The 12,859-nt window shown below is 47.6% G+C and overlaps 1 protein-coding gene across 5 annotated transcripts in view; it reads left to right on the forward strand.

Moving 5' to 3' along the window:
• The first annotated feature begins 794 nt into the window (after window positions 1-794).
• Window positions 795-12,859, forward strand: part of Svil (supervillin) — a 199,800-nt gene continuing 187,735 nt past the window's right edge. For 2 of the 5 annotated variants that reach the window (XM_029472009.1, XM_029472012.1), the window contains exon 1: window positions 795-1,129. The gene's annotated coding sequence lies outside the window, so the exon portion shown is untranslated. Of the gene's footprint in view, window positions 1,130-1,954; window positions 2,036-12,859 lie in introns of those variants that run through there. The other 3 variants (XM_029472020.1, XM_029472021.1, XM_029472010.1) reach the window with 2 other exon arrangements.

Consider the following 12,859-nt stretch of genomic DNA (forward strand, 5'->3'; position numbering starts at 1 on the left):
GGGAGGGGAGGGAGGAACATAACTTGTCAACACCTTGATCTTGGATACCTGAACTGCAAGGAAATAAATGCTTGGCAAAGAAGCTTCGAGTTTGGGATTTCTCGATAGGCAGCTCTAAGCAAACAAAGCACTTCCTTCCCTTTCCCTTTATGGGAGCTGCTTGGTGTGAGCTAGGAACAAACTTTGAAGAGAAAAATAAGCACTTAACACCTAGAGGAAGCAAGCAGGGATTGGAAGGAAGTTCATGTCTAACACTCTGCTCAAACAGAAATGCAACGTATTTTCCACATTTAAATTTATCTATCGCTCTTCACGCGGCGTTTTCACAAACTTTAACTCAGCATCACCTAGGAGCTTTCGAGAAATGCAAATTTCCTGGCCGCACCTAAAGACAGCACCAACAAGCAACCCGACGGGTGGGGAGGTGAAGGGCTGCAGTCTTGTGGTAATCAGTTGCAAAGCTCCACCAGTGCCGCTAGGTAATTCCCGGTGGTTGTGGTGGGACTGGATTTTGCACAGATATGAGTGGACTAGTCGGTCACCTCGGCAACCAGACCGGAGATCTACAGGCTGCAATGTTCGCCCGGGGTGCCAGTTCTTATCCCTAGAACTTCTGGAAGCTCTTGTCAGCGGCTCTGTGACTCGGAGGTGAGTATGGTCTCTGGCTCCCGGAAGCTTCGGGTAAATAGAGCCCAGGGCTGAGAAGCCCGGGAGCAGCGGGGCGCGTGCGCGGGGCGCGTCCCCGACCCGGCCTGGGCGGGAGCGCGCCTAGGGGGTGGGTCGCTCCAGTTCCGCTGGCCTGGCGCGCCATCAGAGCCACTCAGAGCGCCTGGCAGAGGACACCCGGGGGCCCCACAATTAATACCCGGCGCCCGCCCGCCGCGCCGGGATTCACGTACTGGAAGGAGGCGCTAGGTCAGCTCTGAGGCCGCAGATCGCTTTACTCCAAACGCTGCGTCCATCCGGAGCGGATCAGACCGCCCCGCGCACTCCTGGAGAGCGAGCTGGGGCTGAGGACCGTGCTGCGGACCCTGAGATCTAGCGTGATCTTGCGTTCCCCAGGGCGCCGGGACCTTGTCGCAGGCACTGGGGAGGCAGGTGGGCGAAGGCCGTTGCGTAGGAGAGCGAGGTGAGTAGGGTCGGGAAGTGGAGGGTCTCGGAAGACGTTTTCTGGGTCTGGAACAGGCCCTTGCTCTGAGATGTTCTCTCGACTGGAGCCCTAAGTTTCTCTGTAGACCCGCGGGAGGCTGAAAGTTAAGTTGCTAAAGTGTGTTTATCCTTGCGGAGAGAGTGAGGCAGCCCCTAGCCACTCCCCCATCCTAGGCTTAGGTCGCGACCGAACCCGGCGTCCCCCGCCCCGGGGCTGCGACCGCACCTGGGGCTCTACGGAAGCCCCTTCCTATGGGAAGATCCAGACTGTGACAGACTCCCGCTCTTTCCTTCAGTCTCTTTAATTTAAGCAGAGAGGCACTGAGACACAGACATTAACTTAGTTTGAACACTTGTAAACGCCACATTTCCAGTGTCTTAAAATTGCACGTGCGTATTGTAGATTCGTAGTGTTTTTTTCGGGACACTATAGGACGGGAGAGCGGTGATTGGTGACAGGACTGGACCTCATGGCCCGCAAAGAGGGCAACTCTGGCCTCGCGTGCCTGTTCTGGGAGCAGGCACAGCTTTTAGGATCTGGCCCAGACGGGTCCCTGCGCCCTGGCTCCTGCTCAGGAAGGGGTGTCCCTACTGAGTTGCGCCCTACACTTTCCCCTCCTCCCCCTCCCCGGCCTGCGGGGTTTCGCCTGGTGTCCCGGCAGAGGGCGCCAGCTCCCGATCACCGCTGGGGCCAGCAGAGGGGAGGGGATTTGCAAGTCTCCAGGTAAGGAGGGGAGTGAATCACCCAGAGGCGGGGTAGAGTGGGTGACCGGGGCTCAGGGCCAAGAGGCAGAGAGTGGCCTGGGAGCCGCTGGTCGGGACTGTGTTGCTGTTGACCGGCGGGAAGTCGCGATCCTGCCTAGGAGGCTCGGGAGAGCTTGGCAAGGTGAGGAGTGGCCGGGAGCTCGGAGTCAGCACCGGGCCACAGACCTCAGTCCTCGGGATGGCTTTGCGTGCCTACCAAGGCGGGAAATGGGGTCTGTTTCACGGCTGCCGGCGGTCCTGCGGGGGCGAGCCTGGAACCCGGAAGACCCTGGCAGGGAGGGTCGGCGGGTCCACAGGCCGCTACTGCCCGGTGCTGTTTCAGCTCATGGAGTACCCGGCTTGTAACAAAGGCACCGTGCAGCTGCGGAGTCTACCCACTTCCGTCCTTGTTGCCCTGCGGCGAAGTCCGGCCAAGTTTGGATTTTGGATTTCCAAGTTTCGGGGAAGTTAGGTTAGAGAGGAAGAGGAGGGGCGGGGAAGAGGGCTCCCAGGCACGGGCGCACGAGGGAACACAATTTCAACTTCGCGGTCAACTCCTACACGGCTGCCAAGAACTGCCTGGGCTTCTTCGCCCTGGGCCGCGCCTAGGCAGGACCAGCGCGGGTTTGAACCAGGCGGTAGGCAAGCTCTGCCTCCTCCTACCCACGCCCTGCCCCGTGGAGCCTGCGCTTGTGCCGGGTTCCACAAGGGCGGGGCTTAGCCGGTGTTTCAACCTGCAATCCCTCCCCCTTCCCAGTGTGCTCCCCCACTCCAACCCAGTACCTATAGAGTGGAGTCCCAGAAAGTGGTAATTGGGAGCCATAGTAGAAGAGGTTCCAATCCAGGGCCATAGTCTGAGTCCTGTGGACAGCAAAGGGCCTGCTGTGCAGGACTTGCAGACCTGTTGAAATCTGATTACTGCGGTTTCTGTACTGTGGAAGGGAAGAGACCACTTGGTTTCCACCATCGCATCTATATCTCAAGCTGTCACCCTGCAGACCTTGGCACAGGCACCGTGTTTGTTCTGGGATGGGTGTCAGGAGAGGCTTCCCTGTGTTCAGGACCTGGATCTTAGTGTTCCTTAAGAGAAAAGTAGCCAGGCACACTGTTGATAGGTGCCCTCAAGCCTCAGGGTCAGTCACCTCTTCACATCTCTTAGCCTGAGCCCAGTCTGCTGTTGTAAGGGAGGGGCTGGCTTGCTTGAGACAGACAGGAAAATCCCCCAGCCTGAATGGCTCCTTAGATTTTGCCTTGCATCTCACCACCTCCTTCAGAGGGTGGGTTTGAGAACAGAAGGGTCAGGGGCCTGAGAGGCTGCTTATGAAGAGGTGCTGTTTCCTCTTGTTTTGTTGTCTTGAGACAGGGTTTCACTCTGTAGCCGGCCTGGCAGCACTCATGGCGTACCTGTCTCAGCCTCCTGAGTGCTGGGCACCCAGGCATGAAATTTTCATGTATTGTTAAATGCGTGCTATAATTCTGGTCACATTTGATCTGATTGGACATTAAACTTCTTCCATTAATGACACCACTTCACTGACACCAACTTGTAAAGTTTAAGAAATGCTGGGGGGGAAAAATCAAATTTTAAAAAACCAAAACAAGCAAACAAACAAACAAAACTGTAGAAGTCCAGGACTGTCCCAATAGAGGATTGGGAATCACTGCCTCCTTTTGCCTGTGGTGCCTAACTAACCAGGTGAGCCTGGGGCCAGTTCTCCAGAGCATAGAACCATCAGCCCCACCCAATGTGAGTGACATGACCACAGGCCTGAAAGGGTGTAGTAAAATAAGTGAGAGTTGCTTTGGAAGTTGATTTTTCCTGACTTTTAAAACACGCTCCCTTCCTCTTCAGACTCCTTTACAGACCTAAGGATATAGTGTCCAAATGGCTCTGTTAACACTGAGCTCATGTTTAAGATATGGGACTTCGGTATGACCCTGAATGCTACTTAGAACACGTGGCTTTAAAAAGAGAGGTGTGTGACTCTAGGATGTCATTCTGGGGCTCAGAATGTCTTAGTGCTTTGCCAGCCCTGGGGACACCCAGGGGGAATGAGTGATGGCTCAGCCCATGGAGTCCTAGTGGCTGGCCTCAGGCTGCATCTACCACTAATGCTACCTTAGCCCGTTGCTCAGCCTCTCTGAGCTTCCTTTTCTCCCTTCAAACTGGGGATTAGTTTAGCCTGATTTTCAGCTATAGGCATAACATTAGATAAAGTATATAAGATACTTGGCACAGTGCCCAGAACATAGTAGCTGCTCAACCAACCAATGAGGTGTAAGGACAGCATTCCACTCACTTCATTTTTACATAGCATCTAGACAAGTAAAGAAGGTGGTAGCCAATGGCTTGTACACCTTCACCCCCACACGTGTCAATCAGTCACGATTGTGCACTGAAGAATTTCTCCTCTTTGTCAGCAAGCTGAGAGTGGGGAAGGTTGTTGGTGATGGAAACTTTGTCCACTTGTGGGAGGAATTTGCAAGGGCCTCCAGAACCAGAAGGCTTTCCTTCTGATCACGCCACTGTGTAATTTTGTGGCTAGCTTTCCAGTCATTTCCCTTTCCTTTAAACTTAAAACCAGTATCCAAATAACCAACAAGACAAGACTTAAGAAAACAAAAACAAAGACAAAAAACATAAAGCTGAACTGAGAAAAAGAAGTATTCTTTTTCTTTTCTTATTTCTTCTTTCTGTCCAATTAATAGGCCATCTATAATACTGATGAAAAAGAACCTGCTTCTGTGAAAAGTGTGTCTGCCTATCTTGGAAGCGGGGCATCTTTTCTGAGTCTTTAAGTGTTGCTGAGGGAAGCGGAGCCTGAGCTTCCCTTTCAGCTATGTTTTCTCAAGCGTGGTCCACTCTATGTCCTGACGTTGCTGTGCTCTGAGAAGTGGCTGGAAAAAGGCATTCAGCAGGAAAGCTGAACAATCATGGAACAGCCAGGGTGTCCATTTCACACAAGGAAACACTGGGAAAGTTCTCAACTTCATAAACTTAAGTGGAGGAATAATGTGTCCTGCTGTCCCCTCCCTCCCTCCTTCCCTCTCTCCCTCCCTCCCTTCCCTCCTATCCCCTCCCCTCCCCTTCCCCTGTGTCCTGGCCTTTATCTTTCAAACACTTAGAGGTTAAAACCTTGGAAGTTCTGCCAAGCCACTCACAGTCGATGGTGTGGTTTTGATAAACCGTTTCTTCTGTCTGTGGTATAAATGGGAAAAATAGAGGGTCTGTCATGTGCTGGTTCCACATTTGGACATGAAATGTATAGCTCTCTCCCACAATGGAAAATGAGCTCCCTGTAACCAGTTAACAGATGTTAAGGTTAGGAGCAGGGTCTCTCACTCCACCCCGCTTTGTACCTCTAGCTCCATTTGTGCCCCCAGTGTGAAGCCTGAAGCAGCTGCAGGGCATGAGCCAGGCCTGCTCTGGGCCTTCGCTTTCTTTGTGCGGAGGATGAACAGGCAATGTTATTTTCGATTACATAGCAGCCTGTTCAAAAGCATCCTGCATTCCCCAGCTGTTCCACCAAGGCTTTGCAGAAGAGTGAGAACTTGCCAGCTGCTGGGCCACCAAAGTTCCACTTACTGCTTTTGTCCAGGGGAGGCTAAAATCCAGGAACTGTTGCTAGCATGCCCCCTCTTAAATAGTCTTCTGTTTCTGTAATAACAGTGATATTCTTGATAGAGTTGGAGCATGTCACTGCAAGACTCAAAGGCAAATGTCACCTTTTATCCCCAAAGCAACTGTTTTAAAGATTTTATTTTTAAAGTGTGTGTGTGTGTGTGTGTGTGTGTGTTTTATGGGTATGTGCACTTAAGTGCAGGAACCCAAGGAGGCCAGAAGAGGGTATTAGGTTCCCTGGAATCTGTTGGGGTAAATCTTAAAAGTAAATGTCACAACTTCTTCTTTCCTTCTTTCCTTTTTTCCTTCTTTCCTTCCTTCCTTCTTTCCTTCCTTCCTTCCTTCCTTCCTTCCTTCCTTCCTTCCTTCCTTCCTTCCTTCCTTCCTTCCTTCCTTCCCTTCCGTCAATGTAGCTTTTGGAAGATTTTATTTAATTTTTCAATTATGTATATGTGTGTGTGTGTGTCTATATGGGCATGTAGGTGCTCCTAGAGGTCAATAAGGCCAACAGGTCTCCTGGAGCTGGAGTCACAGGGGCTCCTAAGCTCCCCAACATGGGTTCTGGGAACCAAACTAGAGCCCTCTTCAGGAGCAGTTACACTCATACCTGCTGAGCTATCTCTCTAGCCTCTCAAAGGAACTTTAAAGGATATATGTTTTTATGTATTTTTTTGGTATAGTTTTTCTATACTTAAAACATTCTTAACTTATATTCCATTGATTGATAAAGTGGTAGATGTAAATTAGATAGATGTAGAGAGATTAACACTTGTCATATCTGGCTTAACTATAAACATTGGCCTGGGGCAGTGGTCCTCAACTTTCCGAATGCTGCAACCCTTTTACAAAAGTTCCTCATGTTGTGGTGACTCCAACCATAAAATTATTTTCTTTGCTACTTAATAGCTATAGTTTTGCTTGTCTTATTAATCATAATATAAGTATCTGATGTGCAGGATCTCTGATAGAGGACCCCCCCCCCAAAGGGGTAGAAATCCACAGGTTGAGAACCTCTCCTTGGAGAGAGGCCTGTGGGAAGGGAATGTGCTTAACATAAATTATATGTAGTACTCAAAGGATTGATAGGCCTATTATATTTTGAAAAAGAAAACCAGAGCCAGGTGTGGTGGGGCACGCCTTTAATCCCAGCACTTGGGAGGCAGAGGCAGATGGATTTCTGAGTTCGAGACCACCCTGGTCTACAAAGTGAGTTCCAGGATAGCCAGAGCTATACAGAGAAACCCTGTCTCGAAAAAAAACAAAAAAAACAAAAAAACAACAACAAAAAAAAAACAAAACCTGTTGAATACCTAAGATGGGAATACCTATTGTTTCTGGGGAGATACTTTTCACTGGCCCTCATGCCTGCCAGCACTTGCCCAGAAACGCACATCTTCACTAATGCAATCTGTGGCCACAGTGTAAATCACAACCTATTGGACTTCAGTTGGCCTCTGTCTCCTCTGTTCTGTGAGAAGTCGTAAAATGGATGTGCTCCAAGCCCTCCGAGTCTCAGTCCTAGGGGCTCTTGTCTGTTGTGACTGAGTTAGAGGCTGCAGTTTTCAGGTTTTCAGCTTTTCCAGCTGTCCCTCCATGGCCTCCCTAACTGATTGCAATGAACCTGTTTCCACGGCGTCTAAGGGTCTTTACACTGCTTCCACTTTTAGTTTGCTTTCTTGTCGATTTTTTCTTGAGGCTATCAAGGGTGCCCAGGCTGGTCTTCAGGGCTACTGAGAACAGGTTTCGCTTCACAGAAGAAATGGAGGCTTCTGCATTTGATAACTACCTAGGCTAGGACTACAAGATTCTTTCTACAAATCCAGCCCCTGGCTGGCTGGGGGTTGGAAGGATCCGCTCCTCAGAGGAAGTGTTATCAAGTGCCAGCTTCTGAGCCTTCTTGTGCTGATCCTGAGCACACCGGCCCTTCCCCAGCCGCCTTCCTGGGTAGATCCTTTTATTACAGGTTTTACATTTCTGTTGTTCTCTTCTTGTCTTACCTTTCTAAGATTTGTCTGTTAACAACAACAACAGATCCACAACTGTAATTTTCTGTTACGTGTGCATGTATGCTTACATGTGCATGCCCCATGCATGCACCCATGACTACTGGACCCACTTTCCTTTCTTGGCCAGTTCACACCCAACACCACATTTATAACATCACACGGTTTATTTCTGTTCACTGGTTTGCATGCTGCAGATTTTCTGATGGTGTTAAATATAGGTGGAAGGCCAAAACCAACCTGGCCTGTGCTGGAGAGATGGCTCAGTGGTCAAGAGCACTTGCTGCTCTTCCAGAGGGCCTGAGTGGGGTTCCAGCAACCACATCAAGTAGCTCACCACTGTCTTTAACTCCAGCTTCTGAGAATCCAGTGCCTCTGGCTTCTGATAGAACTTGTACTCACATACACATACCCATATGTGCACATGCGTGCGCGCGTGCACACACACACACAGACACACACACAGCTGTACATGTAATTAAAAATAATAAAAATGTTAAAAACCAAATCAACAGCAATAACAACAGAATTACCTGGCCAATCCTTTTCAAAAAGACTATTGGAAAGTAAGCCTGTTTCTCCCTAGGAGTGAAATGTTCTCTCCTCTAGCTCATGCTGCTCAGGGATTGGAAACAACACTCATTTCTTTCCCTGTAGGCAGATGGTGACAAGCTTTGAGGGGCAGCCACAGAGGGGCCCCATTTAGCTCAATCCTTCCCGGCTGCCTGGGTCTAACTCTTTCCATATACTTCAAAACCTTTGCTTCTTGTAGCTTCCCTCATCCCTGAATGGACCGCTGTTTTCTCAATGACATTCTGTCTGTCCTGCTCTGATCTGCTGCTGTCACCCGACTGGCCACCTCCTGGCAGCTCAGGGTTTCAGGTGTCTTAGGGAAGTCTTGCCTTGGGTGCCCTTATGCCACCTGTCTGTCATTGGTGTTTAGTTGCATTGCCCCTCTGTCCAGCCTGCTCTGACATGGGCTAAGTGCCCACCAACCTGATTCCAGCATCCTCCTCTGGGCTGTCCCTTTGTCTCCGACTTCCCTGGTTTTTCTAGTATAGGGCCTCATGTCTCTTAGGCTTCTTTGCTCTTGCTTCATCCTTTCCTTTTCTGTGCCTTTCAATTCTTTTCTCTTTGCCTTTTCAACAATTTGCAAACCTACCCATGTGTCCTGAGCTAGTTCGCCTTTTTGGCTGTGCCTTCACTCCAGTCTGGTGGTTACTGTGAGTGACCACCAACGATTTTGTTTCCAGGTAACGTTTGCCTTTAGAAAAAGTTCTTTGGAATTGAAGTATGGAAATACCAGTTATGAAACTGGTCAGGTCAGGCCATCTAAAGACTTGAACTCTGAGGAAGTTTGTTTGGAATTTATCTTGGCTTTCCTTCCACCTGAGAGCAATTGAAATGTATGTTTGTTTTTGGATAACCCTTCCTTTTTGCAAATGAGAATTGTATGTGAAGAGCAGAATTAACGTGTTCCCGCCCCTTTTCAAGTTATATTGCTGGAGAAGCTTTGGCGGCAGTGTATGCCTCATTGCCTGTGGGGGCTGTGTGGAAGTCATGGAAGATTGGTCTTCTATAGCTGTACTAGGGCTTTTTGTTCAGTAGGCTTGCTGTTTCTTTCTGATGGTGAGACCAGGATCCTATGCTGCAGTGAATCTTACCCTTGTCAGCCTGATCCTGATGAAAGCCCCTAGCTGTGGGTGTCCTTGCCTGCCTTGTGGTTATGTTCTGCTGGTACTTTCCACTGTCCAGAAACTCTTCTTCCTGAAATTACGTGAGGATGTGAATGTGTACGTTGTGTTTTATGTCACCACTACTTAATTGGAAATCCTCCATTGTTCAACTTCAAATTGGGTTTGATTCCTTACTTAACCTTTTAATTAAACTACAAGTTTCTTATCCTTAGATATGGGATTCTGTTGACAATGCCAGAACAAGAGTTCATGTTTTAGTGTAGAGTATATCATACCCGGACCAAGGAATCTTTGTTTTAGAAGATGTGAGTGGAGTCAAGCCGGCTGAACAGTCTGTCAGCCCATGGTAAATGCGTATACACCTGTCTGTGTCCCCATGCGTGTGTGTGTGTGTGTGTGTCCCCTGTTGTACTTCCTGCTGTTGAGAATGCAGCTCAGTGTGAATCCTGTCTTCATGAGCTTCCCGTCAGAGCTCCTGTACAGAAGCAGCATAGGTCCTGGCAGGGAGGCTCATTCTAGGGGTAATAGCCAGGGAGAAGCTAACTGGGAAGCTGCAGCCTGAGGCCTGACTGCTGTTCTCACTCTATTGAGCACCAGCCTCTATGGCTCAGTGGCTCTGAAGACATGTAATGAGGAGACAATCTTGGTTTGTACTCAGATCCAAGATCACAAACCTTTTGTAATAAATTGTGGGCTGTATCAGTGCACTCTTGTGTGTCCTTGTCCCATTTTGGCCCCTCCCCCATAGCTGTTTGTGGTGAGGGATAATGTGAGTCTGGAGCTATTGTATAAAGGATATTCAGTTGGTGATTTAATGAGCCCCTTCCTGCTGTGTAAGGGACACACCATGGGGATCTGTCTGACTAGGTCTGTTATTACACATGTCCTTAGAGTGTTCCCTGTGTTCAGTTTTCTGCCAGTGGTGTTTGTAAAGAGGTGTTCTTTGCCCTTGGCCGAGTGTTACCATTGCAGCTTTCCTGTCTTCCAGCTCACACCTCTTGGCCTCTTTTTTAGGTGTTGTGTGGTACAACCAGTCACTTCTAGTTTCTGCCTGGGGGCTACCATGCTTAAGTCTCTGCTGTCTGTATGGGCCCATTGCTGAACAGAACAAATCTGTGCATACCATTACAGGATATCCAAGTGTTTACAAAACAGGACACATGTGTCTAACAGTGCAGGTACATGTGCATACTAGTTCATTACATACATGCTTGCATATCTGTGTAGAGCACATTGCATACTAGTACAGAACATGTGTGCACACTAGTTCAAGATGCACACAATTAATTCAGTACAGGGTATACATATTGTGTACACTGATGAATGTGTGCACATGTCTGGTCCTTGCTGCCAGAACAGTATAGACTGTCCTGTCCTGTCTAAGACATAGCTCTTGGTTGGGGTCTAGGTAGGGGTGGATTCTAGTAAGGAAAAGCCACAGTTGGAAATTTGGAGGCTAATATGCCATTTTTCAAAGACTACACAGTTCTTATAGTCCATGGGTTTCAAGTCTAAAAGTTCTGCATATAGAACTAAGGACTTACATTCCTTGGTAAAAGATCTGAGCAGAAGAGCTCAAAAACAAGTTCAGAGGGAGCATCCTTCAGGCACTGCTAGGCACTTTCCATTCCATTTCAAAACACAAGGATGATAGGAGACTTTAAGTTGAACTCACTTTTTTTCTCTCTCTCTCCCCTTTCTCTGTTTCTATCTCTCCCCTCCTCTCTTACACACACACACACACACACACACACACACACACACGCTTCATATTGGATCTAGAATTATTGAATCTTTTTTATTTTTTATTTTTTTGAAAATCAGTCATCACAGTACATTTGTGATATTGAGTTTCCAGGAAAAAGAAAAACATATTATCAACTTGACAAGAAAATTGCATGGCTGTAAATGTTTTGGTTGATTATTTATGTAAACCTAACATCTCTGTGTTAAAAAACTCGCAAAGCCTCCTATTTATTTATTTCTTTTTAACTAGAAGCTTTCATCACATGGCACTTTTCCTCTTCTTTGTTCCTAGGCTGCTGGAGGAAGCATTTTATTTTCTTCCTTGTGAAAATTGGTTCCATCTTAAGTATGTCTCTAAAAACAATTTCCCATCTAGCAGTGGTATAAATGAGAGATGTTCCCACAGGCTCATGAATCTAATCCTTTGGTTTAGGAGGCGTAGTCTTGCTGGAGGACGTCCATCATGGGGCTGGGGCTGGGGAAGGGGTGCTTTTACAGTTCATTGCCTTGTGCCACTTCAGGTCAGCTCTTGGCTTTTCTGTTTTTACAGTTGAAGATGGCTGACTCATATCCCTCTGGAGCCATGAGTCAAAATAAACTCTTTCTTCTGTAACTCTTGTTTGGTTATGATATTTTATCACAGCAACAGAAGAGTAACTACTTCCTCCCCCCTCCCCACACACCTTTAAAAGTTCTGCAAGCTTACTGAACTTCCTGTGGAAAACTTACTTTGACTTTTGAGCACAGACACTAGTCTCAGGCCACATAGCAACACTTCCAGATTTTGCTTGCTCCAGACCTATAGGTTCCAACACAGTTTCTTCTCCAATAGACCAGTGGATCTCAACCAGTGGGTCTCAATCCCTACATATGACATATTTACATTATGATTCATAACAGTAGCAAAATTATAGTTATGAACTAGGAACATAATAATATTTTAGTTGGGGTCAGCACCTCATGAGGAACTGTATTAAAGGGTCACAGCATATGGAAGGTTGAGAAACACTGAGCTAGATGAAGATTTGATTAAGACTCGTGCTCTATTTACATACTCTTTTTTTTTCTTTTTTGTAAATAGGTATTTTCTTCATTTACATTTCCAGTGCTATTCCAAAAGTCCCCCATACCCTCCCCCACCCACTCCCCTAACCACCCACTCTCACTTCTTGGCCCTGGCGTTCCTCTATGATGAGGCATATAAAATTTGCACAACCAATGGGTCTCTCTTTCCACTGATGGCCGAATAGGCCATCTTCTGATACATATTCAGCTAGAGACATGAGCTCAGGGGGGTACTGGTTAGTTCATATTGTTGTTCCACCTATAGGGTTGCAGACCCCTTTAGCTCCTTGGGTACTTTCTCTAGCTCCGCCATTGGGGGCCCTGTGATCCATCCAATAACTAACTGTGAGCATCCACTTCTGTGTTTGCTAGGCTCCAGCATAGTCTCACAAGAGACAGGGTCCTTTCAGCAAAATCTTGCTAGTGTATGCAATAGTGTCAGCGTTTGGAAGCTGATTATGGGATGGATCTCCGGATATGGCAGTCTCTAGATGGTCCGTCCTTTCGTCTCAGCTCCAAACTTTGTCTCTGTAACTCCTTCCATGGGTGTTTTGTTCCCAATTCTAAGAAGGGGCAAAGTGTCCACACTTTGGTTTTCGTTCTTTTGAGTTTCATGCGTTTAGCAAATTGTATCTTATATCTTGGGTATCCTAAGTTTTGGGCTAATATCCACTTATCAGTGAGTACATATCATATGAGTTCTTTTGTGATTGGGTTACTTCACTCAGGATGATGTCCTCCAGGTCCATCCATTTGCCTAGGAATTTCATAAATTCATTCTTTTTAATAGCTGAGTAGTACTCCATTGTGTAAATGTACCACATTTTCTGTAT

Source organism: Mus caroli, chromosome 18, assembly GCF_900094665.2.
Source record: "Mus caroli chromosome 18, CAROLI_EIJ_v1.1, whole genome shotgun sequence".
Classification (NCBI taxonomy): Eukaryota; Metazoa; Chordata; class Mammalia; order Rodentia; family Muridae; genus Mus; species Mus caroli.